The sequence below is a fragment of the Bos javanicus genome, chromosome X (genome assembly GCF_032452875.1).
Source record: "Bos javanicus breed banteng chromosome X, ARS-OSU_banteng_1.0, whole genome shotgun sequence".
Taxonomy (NCBI): domain Eukaryota; kingdom Metazoa; phylum Chordata; class Mammalia; order Artiodactyla; family Bovidae; genus Bos; species Bos javanicus.
The window spans coordinates 140,610,924-140,622,865 of NC_083897.1; positions in this window are offsets into that span (position 1 = coordinate 140,610,924).

The following is an 11,942-nucleotide window of genomic DNA, read 5'->3' on the forward strand; positions in this document are numbered from 1 at the left end:
TCATAAAAAAAAAAAAATGGGTCACCATTTTCAACTGGCAAACTCAGCCATCTGTAGGAAATAACACACCTCTTCTGACTTCAGTTACAAATAAAAATGCACACAACTACATATTCTGGAGAAAGCCAAACGTTTTTTTCGGGCTCAATTTCCTTGTCTTTAAAATAAGTGTTGCAGTACTTGTACCTGTAAGACTATGATCAAAATTAATACAGATAAATGAAAGCATCATCTTTATTGTTCAAGTGGCTTGGCTTTCTCCAGTGGTTACAAGAAGACAGGGGTTTCTCTTAGGCCTGCCACCATCTCCCCAACTCTGTCCACAGTCAGTTGGTCATGCCTGATTCTTTGGGACCCCATGGACTGTAGTCTGTGAGGCTCCTCTGTCTGTGTGATTCTCCAGGCAAGAAGACTGCAGTGGGTTACCATGCCCTCCTCCAGGGGATCTTCCCTACCCGGGGATCGAATCCTTGTCTCTTGCATTGGCAGGCTGGTTCTTTACCACTGAGCCACTTGGGAAGTCTGCACAGCTTCTCCTCTTCACCCCAACAGGCAGAGACCCCAAAACGATGGTGGTTTGTCATCTCCATCATTTGCCACCTGAAGTCGTTCACCCAGAATGACAAGCAGCATCCTCGTCGCTGGCATCAAACACTTCCCTACACACCAGAGGGCACTTTGGGAAAACAGGAAAGTGAGCCAATGAGAGTGGTTACCAAGAGTGCGGCCAGGCTGAGCATAGTAAATGATTTTTATCCAGGGATTTGCGAGAGCTGTAGGCAGCTGCTGCTGGCAGTGGTGTCACAGGAATAAAGCAAGGAACTTGCCAAAAGAGAGTTTTCCAGCAAGGGGAAAAAAAAAGAGGTCTGCACTCAGGGAATTGCAGTAGAGGGGAGGTAACTTGTTCTAGAAAGCAAGGCTTTGTGGCCACGAAAATGACAAGAACAATGTAGAAAATGTGTAGATACCACGGCCTGCGAAGAGACTGCAGGGCTGTCTTTCACACTGACGGCTCCGTTTACTGTCTTTCCATTCCTATCACACTCACATTTCTGTTTACTTCCTTTCTGTCTGGTGGCTCAGAGGTAAAGCGTCTGCCTGCAATGCAGGAGACCAGGGTTCGATCCCTGGGTCGGGAAGATTCCCCTGCAGAAGGAAATGGCAACCCACTCCAGTATTCTTGCCTGCAGAATCCCGTGGACAGAGGAGCCTGGTGGGCTGCTGCTGCTGCTAAGTCACCTCAGTTGTGTCCAACTCTGTGTGACCCCATAGACGGGGCAGCCCACCAGGCTGCCCCATCCCTGGGATTCTCCAGGCAAGAACACTGGAGTGGGTTGCTATTTCCTTCTCCAATGCATGAAAGTGAAAAGTGAAAGTAAAGTCGCTCAGTCGTGTCCGACTCTTAGCGGCCCCATGGACTGCAGCCCACCAGGCTCCTCCGTCCATGGGATTTTCCAGGCAAGAGTACTGGAGTGGGATGCCATTGCCTTCTCCGGCCTGGTGGGCTACAGACTCACAAAGAGTCGGACATGACTGAGCAACTGCACTATCCCTTTCCTCACAGACACACAGACAGGTCTCTGATACAACATGATTCTCTTTCCAGGCTCACTTCCTCACGTCAGTATTTCTAGCTCTAGCTCGAACATCATTTCCAATGCCTCGCCGTCATGTTCTCAGTGACCTGTTTTGTTCTCTTAATTTCTTTCTCTGTGGCCGTCTGCTTGCTCTCTGTGCCCATCCATTCTGTCCGTGGGTGGATTTGCCATGGCGTTCCTGTGAAAGATAACGCATTGAGACATTGACATGAGACAGGCTTTGCGTGAGATAGATGTCTTCATGAGACTCTTGTTTACCGGGTTGAAAAGTAGAAGCTGTCATTCCATGGAAAGAAGGAAGCCAGGAGAATGGCTTGTGCTAGTCTCCAGCTGGGGATTTGTGCAGAAGGCATGGGTTGCACATGTGCACAAGCCAGGACCCTGCTCTGGGAAGGGCAGGAAGGTCTGGTCTGTGGCTCAGTGGTGCTGCTCCCTGTCCTGCCTGGGGTCCCCAGGGCTCTCTGTCAGGGTCTGTGCTCACCTGTCCTACTGCCTTAAACCCAGCCTGTGGCAAAAGCCTGCCTTCTGCTGCTCAGACAATCAGTTCAGTCTCTCAACGTATCTGATTCTTTGTGACCCCATGGACTGTAGCACACCAAGCTCTCCTGTTTGTCACCATCTCCTGGAGTTCACTCAAACTCATGTCCATCGAGTTGGTGATGTCACCAATCATATCCTCTGTCGTCCCGTTCTCCTCCTGCCTTCAGTGTTTTCCAGCACCAGGGTCTTTTCTAATGTCGGTTCTTTGCATCAGGTGGCCAAAATATTGGAGCTTCAGCTTCAGCATCAGTCCTCCCAATGAGTATTCAGGACTGACTTCCCTTAACATGGACTGGTTGCATCTCCTTGTAGCCCAAGGGACTCTCCAGAGTCTTCTCCAACACCACAGTTCAAAAGCATCAATTCTTCGGCGCTCAGCTTTCTTTATGGTCCAACTCTCACATCCATATGTGACTACTGGAAAAACCATAGCTTTGACTAGATGGACCTTTGTTGACAAAGTAATGTCTCTGCTTTTTAATATGCTGTCTAGGTTGGTCGTAACTTTTCTTTCAAGGAGCAACTGTCTTTTAATTTTATGGCTGCAATCACCATTTGCAGTGATTTTGGAGCCCTCCCTAAAAAAAGTCTGTCACTGTTTCCACTGTTTCCCCATCTATTTGCAGTGAAGTGATGGGACAAGATGCCATGATCTTAGATTTCTGAATGTTGAGCTTTAAGCCAACTTTTTTCCTCTCCTCTTTCACTTTCATCAAGAGGCTCTTTAGTTCTTCTTCCCTTTCTGCCATAAGGGTGGTATCTTCATATCTGAGGTTATTTTGCTGCTCACTGCACCCCAGGAAGCAAGATGGAGATTCAGGGTTGCCTTCAGAAGGTAGCCATGCCTGGGGCACAAATTCACTTTCAACTGTAAGGTTTCATGGAAACACTACTTCAGGGCCCCACACAGCATGGAAGTGGGTTAAAAGGTTCATGTGTTTGCAGTGGGCTGCACCCTACAGAGGACCCGTTTCTCCTGAAAGCCAAGCCCTTGGTAACATTTCCTTTCTACATGCCCCTGTATCATCCCCTAGTTTTCCTTTGGTGGGGCTGCTAATTCTGTATACAGCCCATCCGCATTTTCTTACCCTGAGCTAGGACCCATGTCTGTGCTGTTGGCTGTCACTTCTCTAGCATCTAACTCTCATGGTGGATGCTATATAGGTATTTTTGGTATCAAGCGAGAAATCAAGGCTAGGATAGCTGATATGTGTTTTTGTGTGTGTGTTTGTTTTTATTTGGCTTGTCATGTGTTAGTTCTAGGATCTTTAGTTGTGGCATGTGGGATCTAGTTCCCTGACCAGGGATTGAAGCTGGGCCCCCTGAATTGGGAGCATGGAGTCTTAGCCACTGGACCACCGGGGCTATATGTGTTTCAGATAATGCTGCCGAGAAAGGTCTGTCTTGTCAAAGCTATGGTTTTTCCAGTAGTCATGTATGGATGTGAGAGTTGGACCATAAAGAAAGCTGAGTGCTGAAGAATTGATGCTTTTGAACTGTGGTGTTGGAGAAGACTCTTGAGAGTCCCCTGGACTGCAAGGAGATCCAACCAGTCCATCCTAAAGGAGATCAGTCCTGAATATTCATTGGAAGGAGTGATGCCGAAGCTGAAACTCCAATACTTTGGCCACCTGATTTGAAGAAGTGATTCATTGGAAAAGACCCTGATGCTGGGAAAGATTGAAGGCAGGCGTAGAAGGGGACGACAGAGGATGAGATGGTTTGATGGCATCACTGACTTGATGGACGTGAGTTTGAGCAAGCTCTGGGAGTTGGTGATGGACAGGGAGGCCTGGCGTGCTGCAGTCCATGGGGTCGCAAAGAGTCAGACACGAGTGAGCTACTGAACTGAACTGATGTTTTAAGTATATCCTTGGCTCCTTTTTGGATGTCCATTTGTGACATACTCTAATTAGGATGAGGAAGCAGCATGGCAGGCTTCCCAGGTGGCCCTAGTGGTGAAGAATTGCCTGGCAACGCAGGTGACATAAGACATGGGTTTGATCCCTAGGTTGGGAAGATCCCTTGGAGGAGAGCATGGTAACCTACTCCAGTATTCTTGTCCAGAGAATCCCATTAACAGAGGAGCCTGGGGTGCTACAGTCCATGGTGTCTCAAAGAGCTGGACATAACTGAAGTGACTTAGCATGCGTGCACACAGCAGAAAGGCATCCTGCTCTGCAGAAGATGTCATGGAAGGTGGAACATTTTGGGCGGTTCAGGGTGACTGCCTTCTCCTCCGATGGCAGTTGACCAACAGGGCTTCCACACACACCTTTGACCTCTTTCTCTCCCAGTTGACCTCTTGGTTCATAAACTCTGAGGACACCACCCCACCGGCTCAGGAGACCTCTCTTCTCTGAGCTGCCTTCATGACTCCCAGGCAACCTCTGCTCCTGGTGGGTTTGGGGGTTCAAGAGAGATAGCCAAAAATGCCCTGCCCTGGCAGGAGGCCAGGAGACCCATTCCTCTGGTTTGATGGGAGACACGGAGCCAACTGGGGGCTGGATGTTCCAGTCGGCCACGTGGGAGCCCAGGTCGCTTTCTCACCAAAGCCCACGTGAGCTCATGGTTCTGCTGGAAGCACACTGACTCTGCTCTACACTTATGACCTTGTACAACAGATGGTTGAGTTTCTAGGGCGAAAGGTGGAAGTTGTTCTTTTACTTTACAGATAAAACAACAACAACAACAAATGCCCTCAGTCATACGAGTGAAGCCTCTTGACCAAGTCTCTTTCCTTCTGCTCTCTGATAGGAACAGATGATCAGACAGAAAAGTCTGCACAGCAGTGTGTACATCCCACCAGGAGAGGCCCAGGACAAAGGGCGACGAGCTTTCCCGTGTACTGCTGTGTGCTGGACGTTGAAAGAGGAGCAACAGAAGAATTTGGGAAAGTTTTGCCAGAGGGCTCAGAACTCAGACATATGTCTGCAAATGGACCATATGTCACAGTCTTTACAGAGGCCAGCATCCCAGGGCATCCTGGGGTTTCCTTCAGTCAAGATGAAAGCGCAGCAAATGCTGTCAACGCTGCCTCACTGACTTCTGCAGCTGGCCAGCCCTCCAGTAAATCAAGCGTTTAACCTCCAATAAACGTGCTTGTCTCTCTTCTTCCTCTCTGTTGCCTACTGGGTTTTTCTTGGAGTTCATGTTCCAGGGAGAACTTTGAGTGTGCGAGCATGCGTGCTAAGTTACTTCAATCATGTCTGACTCCATGTGAACTCCATGGACTGTAGCCCGACAGGTTCATTCATCCATGGGACTGTCTAGAGAAGAATACTAGAGTGGGTTACCATTTCCTCCTCCAGGGTATCTTCTTGACCCAGGGATCAAACCCACATCTCCGACATTGCAGGTGGGTTCTTTACCACCGAGCCACCAGGCAAGCCCAACTTTGAGTATGCTTGGGTCAAATATTTATTTATACCCACCCGAGGTCAGAGAAAAATAAGTTGTGAGGGTTTTCCCGGCAGCTCAGTGGTAAAGAACCCACCTGCCAATGCAGGAGACACAGGTTTGATCCCTGATCCAGGAAGATCCCACATGCCTCGGCAAACTAAGCCCATGTGCCATAACTACGAGGCCCAGGAACTGCAATTACCGAGCTCTCCTGGGTAGAGCTTGAGTTCTGCGACAAGAGAAGCCACTTCAATGAGAAGCCCACACACCTCATGCAAGAGCAGCCCCCGCTGTCCACAACTAGAGAAAAGCATGCAAACAGCACCAAAGACCCAGCATGGTCCAGAAATAAGCAAATGAAGAAAAAGAGGCTGTGATCATTCGATTCAACGACGTAGCATCTCCAAGTCGCTCGTGGCTTGCAAAGATCTGTGCCTCTCTCCCCCTTTCGGTGGTCGTGGACCTCTCCAGGATCTGGGTGTCACAGTCAAGACGGGGAAATAAAGTGGACAGAAAGACCATTTGTCTGACGGAATCTTAGAGAGCTCTGTTGGACCAAGAGGCTCCCGCAGGCCACGGAAACACAAGCCATGTCCTTTCTGAGGTGCACGCAGGAGAGAGGGCTTTTCGGAAATCTCCTGTCCCCCACATAAGTCCACGAATTATGAGGAACCCCTGGAGGGTCTACCCCTTTAACCTCCCTGCACCCTGCCCTTTCTATGCAAAGCCACACAAGTGGGGTGGGAGAAACGTCTGAGCTCCTCCTGGATGGGGCTGTCTTCTTCTCAGACGGTGCAGCGGTGGCCGCTGCTCTCATGGACAAGCCTTGAGATTGGAGAAGCAAGTTCAAATCATGGTACGGAAACCACCAGAACTTGCTGTGCTTCGAGAAAGTCATAGGGACACTGCAGAGCAACGATTTAGGGCAATGGAGAATGAGGACCGTCAAACAGAGACTAACGCATCTCTTCTTCTTCCTGGAGTGTCTTTTCTGGGTAACGGAAGCAAGAGATCACAGCTGTGGAGTTTCTGTTATTAGAAGCTGTAATGAATCCTCATGTGCGTTGTCTAAATCGGGGGGTTCCCCAGACCCCGGGGCCGTGGGCCGGTACCACTCCATGGCCTGTTAGGAACTGGGTCACACAGCAGGATGTGAGCGCTGGGCAAGCTGGAGAAGAAGAAACTTCATGTGTATTTACAGCTGCTCCCCAGTGTTCGCATTCACACCTCAACTCCGCCTCCATCAGATCAGTGACGGCATTTGATTCTCATGGGGGCTCGAACTCTACTGTGAATGTTGCACTCGAGGGAGCTAAGTTGCACCCCTGCCCCCATTTTAAGAATCATCTCAAAACCTTCCCTCCAACACACCATCTATGGAAGAATTTTCTTCTGTGTCACAGGTCCCTGGTGCCCAAAAGCTTGGAGACTGCTGGAGGTCTCCAAAAGTTTGGAGGTCTAAATGATGCAGGCTATTTCTCAACCCAAACACGGCACGCGTGTCCTGAATCCTGTGTGTACTGTGAATCCTTCTGCTCTCAAGACAGAGCAGACACTCTAGCAACAAGGGCAGGTGGATCTGAGACAGGTGAGCCTGGGAACGTCCATCTGGTAGGAACTCCAACCCTCCAGAATCAAGTCTCCATCATTCACATTTGGCGAACAACCCTTCTGCCTGCCCCTCTGAGCCTCCACTGTCTTACCTCTAAATTAAGTATGATAATAGCCATTCTGCCTCACAGGCGGTCTTTTCTGGATTAACGGAGACAAAGAGACCAAAGTGCATACGTACTCAGAGTAACGGAGAAAAGTAGATGAAAGTGCTTTATGAACTGCAGAGCTCTGACACTGGTGAGCCGATACTGTTTTTGAGGACCCCTGGGACTTTGTGCCCATGTGGTCTCACAAGTAAAACAGCTCTTCCTGCTCGTGGCATCTACAGTATCCTTTGATATTAGTCACGATGAACGTTGAACTGCTTTGCCTTAGCTGGGGAGCTCAGTCATGGCAGAGAGAGACCCACTGCTTCCAAACCCCTTACACTTCTGGGGTTGACTAGGGTGCTTTCAAAGAAAGTGATCATATGAGTCTTTGCATGTGGGTGACGCCTGGCTTCCTCTGCCGAGTCTGGATTAGCACTTGATAACCTCACCCTCTCCTGATCAGTCAGATCATGTGTAATGTTTCACATTTAACTGTTTTTATAGATGTTGTCACTAGGTGGTCACTATAATCAAAGTTTGACTCCATTAAAAAAAATATAGAACAACGTGAAAATATTTTTGTTAAGATTTCAGGGGTGGGAGAGAGAATGACTCCACCTTGGTTCATCATAGAAGGGAATATTTGAATTGGGTTTTGAAGGGTGAGTAGGAGTTTTCCAGGAAAAGATCAGCAGTGGGGCTCCTCGACCTGTCCAGTGATTCAGACTCAGTGCTTCCAATGCAGGAGGTACCTATTTGATCCCTGGTCGGGAAACTAAGATCCCACACGCCAGGCAGCATGGCTAAAAATATAAAAAATAAATCAACATATATTACATATATATATAAAAGTCAGGAGCTAGTTGCCTAGAAGGTGGTAGGGAAATTCAAACCAGGAAAATCCCAACTTTTGAGCATGCAGAAACCGTCTATATGGTCAAAGCCCCTGATACTGTAAAATCAGACCTTCTCGCCCCCTTCTTCTCATTTCACTCTGAATCAAACCTGAGGTTTTCTACTCAGGAAATGCTCTGTTTTCTATATGCATAACAAACTGTTTCATAGTCACATGTGCCTGCATGTCATTGATCCTTCCATCCATCAATCCCTTGGCAGGTGGCTGAGTGGCGTCTATCAGAGGTTGCTGGTCTCCTGAACCATCCTAGCTAGCCCACTAAATGACCATCATTAAATAAGAAAGTGTGCAGAGTTCCCGAGTGGCGCAGTGGTTAAGAATTCGACTGCCAATGCAGTGGGACACAAGTTCAATCCCTGGTCCGGGAAGATTCCACGTCCCACAGAGCAGCTCAGCCTGTGCATCCCAACTTCTAAACCCCATGCACCCTGGAGCCCATGCTCAACAAGAAGAGAAGCAAGTGCAATGAGATGCCTTTGTACAGTTGAGAGTAGCCCCAACTCACCAGAACTCGAGAAAACCCAAATGCGGCAGTGAAGACCCAACGCAGGCAAAAGTAAATAAACGGACACAATTTTTTTAAAAAAAGAAATTTAACTGCTGCTGCTGCTACTGCTAAGTCGCTTCAGTTGTGTCTGACTCTGTGCGACCCCATAGACGGCAGCCCACCAGGCTCCGCCATCCCTGGGATTCTCCAGGCAAGAACACTGGAGTGGGCTGCCATTTCCTTCTCCAATGCCTGAAAGTGAAAAGTGAAAGTGAAGTCGCTCAGTCGTGTCCAACTCAGCGACCCCATGGACTGCAGCCCACCAGGCTCCTCCATCCATGGGATTTTCCAGGCAAGAGTACTGGAGCGGGGTGCCATTGTCTTCTCTGAAGAAATTTAACATGGAGTCGTAAATAGATCAGCACACAGAATGCCACTCAAGTGCTGTGGAAGATGGTTTTAAAGGACTCAGCTGCAGCTTCCCAACCAATAAACCCTGTGATCTCCCTACACAATTAGTCAAACACAACCACTTGCAAATGTAACTTTCAAATCTGCTTCAGATCCATGGAAGTGTTTTCAAGTGATGCGAGAACAAACCCACAGGCTCTGCTCTTCATGTGTGTCGATATCTTGGATCTGTCTCGTGCTTTCAGATCAAGGTGTTTGAACTCCTCGTCTCAGTGATCTACCAGACAACTCTCAGCTTTGAAGAACACACTTTCATCATCTCGTGTGTTCCTGTCCATCAGGGTCGGGGCTCCAGGTGAGGCCAAGCTGAGACTCTCAAGGTTGCACTGAATGTGTCAGCCAGGACTGGAGTCTCCCATGAAAGCTTGGATGGAGAAGTATTTGCTTCTGAACTCCTGTGACTGTTGGCAGGATTCAGCTCCTTGCACGTGACTAGACAGGGAAGGAGAGAGACAGAGACAGGGAAAAACAGAGAGAGAGACCTTGCTGGCTGCTACCTGGAGCTGTCCCTGCATGTCTTGCCTTGACATCTCCCTGTCCTTGCTTACGTCATCACAAGCCAGCAAGAGAGAAAGGATCTGCTAGAAAGACCCAAGTTATGTAACCTAATCATGAAAGCTCATCCCATCGTTTTTTGCTGGACTCTGTTGGTTAGAAGCAAGTCATCAGGGACCCTACCTTCAAAAGAACAGATTAAAGATGGGAGATAAGTCAGGAAAGTGAATGTCACTCAGTCCTGTCTGACTCTTTGCGACCCCAAGGACTATACAGTCCATGGAATTCTCCAGGCCAGAGTACTGCAGTGGGTAGCCTTTCCTTTCTCCAGGGGATCTTTCCAACCCAGGGATCGAACCCAGGTCTCCAGAATTGCAGGCAGATTCTTTACTGTCTGAGTCACAGTTCAGCTCAGTCACTCAGTTGTGTCCGACTCTTTGTGACCCCATGGACTGCAGCATGCCAGGCCTCCCTGTCCATCAACACCTCCCAGAACTTACTCAAACTTATGTGCATCGAGTGGGTGATCCATCTCATCCATCCAACCATCTCATCCTTTGTCATCCCCTTCTCCTCTTGCCTTCAATCTTTCCCAGCATCAGGGTCTTTTCCAATGAGTCAGTTCTTCGCATCCGGTATCCAAAGTATCAGAGTTTCAGTCTCAGCATCAGTCCTTCCGATGAATATTCAGGACTGATTTCGTTTAGGATGGACTGGTTGGATCACCTTGCCATCCAAGAAACTTTTATGAGTTTTCCCCAACACCATAGCCCAAAAGCATCAATTCTTTGGTACTCAGCTTTCTTTATAATCCAACTCTCACATCCATACATGATTACTGGAAAAACCATAGCTTTGACTAGATGGACCTTCCACAAGAATCTCCAAGAATCCTGGAGTGATAGCCTATCCCTTCTCCAGGGGATCTTCCCGACCCAGGAATTGAACTGGGGTCTCCTGCATTGCAGGCAGATTCTTTACCAACTGAGCTATCAGGTAAGCCCTTCTAATTTGTTGAAGTACAGTTGATTTAAAATGCTGTTAATTTCTGCTGTGACATAAAAGTGATTCCGTTATACACCTATGTGCATTCTTCTTAATATATTATTTTTTATTGTGGTTTATCTCAAGATGTTGAATAGAGTTCCCTGTGCTCTGCAGTACAGCCTTGTTCTTCATCCATCCTGTATACACTAGCTTGCATCTGCTAATCCCAGAGTCCCATTCCATCCCTTCCCCACCCTCTTCCCCTTTGTCAAGTCTGTTCTCTATGTCTGCTAGTCTGTTTCCGCTTTGTAATAAGTTCACTTGTGTTGTATTTTAGATTCCACGTGTACATGATACCATGTGACATTTGCCTTTCTGTCTGACCTCACTTACTACGATAATCTCTAGTTCCATCCATGTCATTCCAAATGGTGTCCTTTCATTCTCTTTTATGGCTGAGTAGTATTCCACTTGTATATATGTACCACATCTTCTTTATCCATTCTTCTCAGTTGAGTTCAGTTCAGTCACTCAGTTGTGTCTGATTCTTTGAGACCCTATGAATCACACAGCATGCCAGTCTTCCCTGTCCATCACCAACTCCCAGAGTTCACCCAAACTCATGTCCATTGAGTCGGTGATGCCATCCAGCCATCTCACCCTCTGTCGTTCCCTTCTCCTCCTGCCCTCAATCCCTCCCAGCATCAGGGTCTTTTCCAATGAGTCATCTCTTTGCATCAGGTGGCCAAAGTATTGGAGTTTCAGCCTCAGCATCAGTCCTTCCAATGAACACCCAGGACTGGCCTCCTTTAGGATGGACTGGTTGGATCTCCCTGCAGTCCAAGGGACTCCTCTCAAGAGTCTTCTCCAGCACCACAGTTCAAAAGCATCAATTCTTCAGTGCTCAGCTTTCTTCACAGTCCAACTCTCACATCCATACATGACCACTGGAAAAAGCATAGCCTTGACTAGATGGACCTTTGTTGGCAAAGTAATGTCTCTGCTTTTCAATATGCTGTCTAGGTTGGTCATAAGTTTCCTTCCAAGGAGTAAGCATCTTTTAATTTCATGGCTGCAGTCACCATCTGTAGTGATTTGGGAGCCCGCAAAATAAAGTCTGACACTGTTTCCACTGTTTCCCCATCTGTTTCCCATGAAGTCATGGGACCAGATGCCATGATCTTCATTTTCTAAATGTTGAGCTTTAAGCCAACGTTTTCACTCTCCTGTTTCACTTTCATCAGGAGGCTTTTTAGTTCCGCTTCACTTTCTGCCATAAGCGTGGTGTCATCTGCATATCTGAGGTTATTGATATTTCTCCCAGCAATCTTGATTCCAGCTTG